This window comes from Agelaius phoeniceus, chromosome 2 (genome assembly GCF_051311805.1).
Source record: "Agelaius phoeniceus isolate bAgePho1 chromosome 2, bAgePho1.hap1, whole genome shotgun sequence".
In the NCBI taxonomy this organism is placed as follows: Eukaryota; Metazoa; Chordata; class Aves; order Passeriformes; family Icteridae; genus Agelaius; species Agelaius phoeniceus.
In genome coordinates this window covers 82,676,670-82,680,158 of record NC_135266.1, presented here as the reverse complement: position 1 = coordinate 82,680,158, position 3,489 = coordinate 82,676,670, and the positions used below count along the sequence as shown (strand labels likewise).

The 3,489-nt window shown below is 39.4% G+C and overlaps 1 protein-coding gene across 1 annotated transcript in view; it reads right to left on the bottom strand.

Annotated features, from left to right (window-relative positions):
- RAB38 (RAB38, member RAS oncogene family) overlaps positions 1-3,489 on the bottom strand; it is a 38,301-nt gene that overhangs the window by 4,360 nt on the left and 30,452 nt on the right. The window lies entirely within an intron of this gene.

Genomic DNA, 3,489 nt, shown 5'->3' with positions numbered 1-3,489 from the left:
CTGCAAATAAAAGAGAAAGAGAGGTTGATTAGTCAATAATAATAAAAACATGTTGCGTATTTCCTGCGCATAGTTAAATTTTTCCCTCAGCAACATCAAAAGTTTACTTACCATAATAAACAGTTTTCAAAAATTGACTGTGTTAAATAGTGCTTACTGGAGTTTTGAAGTTTTATATATATTAAGATTCATATATGTTTTAAAATGTATACAGAGCTGATTTGAAATTACCTCAATCTTTTGGTGATTTGATTGCTTCAACAAACTAAAAAACAAATGCCAGAGAGGTGTTGAGGATCAATGCCTGAAGTAAAGCTCCAAAGTCCATATTTCACTGCTTGAATAATGGTTACTCATTTCCAAATAGTTAATTACCTACCAGTAATTACAGCCATGAATAGGACTTATTTTTTAAAGCCTATCCCACAATTTCAAGATTTCTGTATGCAATGCTTACAATGAAACCTGTGATGGACCAGTTTCATTGAATAAATGATACAATCTCAAATCACTCACAAAACAGTAAAACGGTTCTGTATGGTTTGGAGTCCTCCCTTATTTCTTGTTGAGGTTGACTGCAATGCACTGCATCTCCCATGCACTGATTCAGAAGAAATATATCACTGCTGGTTTCGTTTGTAGGACAGAAAGCCTCACTCTAGGGATTCAAAATGAAAGCTAAAGCACATATTTTCCTACATGGGCCTGATATCAACTGCACATTTAACTTGCAGCAGTTCTTACCCTGTTTGTAGAATAAGTAAAGCTGAAACAGCTTGATCAGTGAGACACAGCTCAATGCAGCATAGAAAATAAGCAGTAGTACTGAGTAAAGATTTTTTTTTTTTTGTAAATAACAGCCACCAATATGTTTGGAATGAAAATTCAGGCTTTCTGGCATAAAAGGCACTCTTCTAGTGTAACTATTGGCATTGATTACTTATTTTACAAGGTGGGAGATAGAAACTTCACTGTAGCTTCAATCTTCTAGGAAATTGTATCACACAGCCACATACATCCATATGGAAATGCATACCAGTATATAGGCATACATTTGTGTATATACACACACTACTCTTGCTCAGTAAAGATAATGTTCGATTTGCAGCCTAAGATTACCCAGGTTTTCAAGTTGAATCTCTGAGTCATAGACTAGTTTTGACTGGAAGGGACATTTAAATGACATCTAGTCCCAATTCTCAAGCTTGTCCAGGTCCCTCTGGATGGCAATCTAAAGCCTGCTGTACTGTGGCCATAAACTATAAAAGAAAGAAACGTGTGTGTTTCAGTAGAGAAGACACATTTATAGGAAAATCAAAAGCTAAAGGAATAGATTCTTTGTCTTTTATGCTATCTCCCACTTTCCAACTAGCCACCACATGCTGGACCATGACTTTATCTAATCCCCTTGAAATCAATGTCAAAACTCCACAAATTCCATTGTCCATCCCTTTGAATCACAGTAAAAGACTGAAATCTGTGGATCTAACTGAAAATGTGCAAGATTTCACAGGTTTCTTCAATGACAAACATGAACTTAAATATTTTGTATGTAAAGAATATCAGTAAGTTGTAACCTCCCAATACTTAGGAAAAGCACGTATTAACCTACATAGTAACTGCTAGAAAGTAATATGGGGCTGGGAATTGTCTCTCTACTGAGATGTTAAAATTCTGCTGTATCACATGGCTCTCTCAGACCAGACTAGAAAATTCCTCAAGCATGCACTGAAAACCCTTTTCAGAGCACTGTGAAATTTTATTAAAAAAAAAACCCAGACAATGAAAAATATCTCTCAGCACTGCTTAGAAAACTGAAGCCAAAACAGGATTGTGAAATGCAGAAAAACAGAAATGTAAAAACCTTTTGCATTGTGTTTGTTTTTACTGATGGACTGGTGAGCATTTAATTTGCCCATGTGCTGCTTATGTGTTGAAATAGCAGTATGTGTTTATTTAATAAGGTCTTAGGGACTATCTAAGATTCTACCCAAAATGATTAATGTTCAGATGTATTAACAGCAGCCATCTTTGTCAGAGGCTACCATTTTACAGCACTGGGAAAGGGGGAAGAAACCAAGCCCACAATAGCATAAAATTTATATATGTGGACACCCCTCATCCCTGCTTGTGATAGATGGAAATCCATGTGGCAGACGTGAGCCTAAAAATGCAGAAGAAGAAAAATTCTCCAGCCAGTACTCAAACAAGAAGAAAAAAAAAAAAAAGCAAGAGGGAAGGAATAAAAAGTCCTGTCCTGAGGCTACTGAGTCTAGAGAGTCAGTTTGTCACCTTTAACATTTATGTGAAGTGTTTAAGTTGTGTGGATGACCATTTCAGCTGGGGTACAAGGGGAGGAAGAGGGTGACCCTGACAGACAGCACAGCTGGTTTTGAGTTTGTGTCTAGCTCCAGCCTGCTCCTGTGGTTCAGATGACAACTGGCACACAGTATGGATGAGAAGTAATATGTTAAGTCACCTGCTGCAAGGAGCCTGTGGTCATTCCAAAAAAGCAACTCCTGCTGTTCCAGATCCCTGCCTTGACCACTTCCTTTCTCATGCTACTATTGCCTTTTGTTACTACCTTAATCCTGTGGTGTCCTAGACCTTCAGATCAGACATTGCTGTATTCTGGGCTGACTAATGAAATATTGATTTCTCCACCTCTCCTTCTATGGTGTGTTTTGCAAAAGAAAAATCTGTATTCTGCTAGGCAGTGAAAAAGCTACAGACAGTAGGAGGTGATCTGCTATCCAAACACAGACATCCAGAAGTCTGGTGACTTCAGGGCCCATGAAGTGTTGAGAGGCAATCAAGGTGAGGAAAGAGAAAGAAGAGAAAGTTAAAATCCACTCAAACACAAAGAAACCAACAATCAGAGTGTAAGATTGTACAGAGAAGAATAATCACAGACAACCCACTAATGGTATTGAGACATGGAAACTACCTCAATTATACCTGAAAATAAAATTAATTATGTTTCAAAAAAGCAAGAAAATATAGGTGAGACAGTGGAGTGAAAAACTATCTTTCAGTGGGTCTCTATGTTGAAATGCCATAACTGTCACCTCCCATATGGCTTTGTCCTACAAAAGAACATCACAGAAACTGTGATGATTGCTGAAGTTCAGACTTCTTTTTTTTCTCCTCTCCTCTCCTCTCCTCTCCTCTCCTCTCCTCTCCTCTCCTCTCCTCTCCTCTCCTCTCCTCTCCTCTCCTCTCCTCTCCTCTCCTCTCCTCTCCTCTCCTCTCCTCTCCTCTCCTCTCCTCTCCTCTCCTCTCCTCTCCTCTCCTCTCCTCTCCTCTCCTCTCCTCTCCTCTCCTCTCCTCTCCCCTCCCCTCCCCTCCCCTCCCCTCTCTCCCTCTTCCTCGCACCTGTAGTGCTTGTTATCCAGCCTCCTCAGAGGCCACTTTTACCTTCACAGTTCTCCAAACACAGGAGACACTCTGTCTCCCTATATTGCTTTCAAGGCTGGTATTACTCAGCCC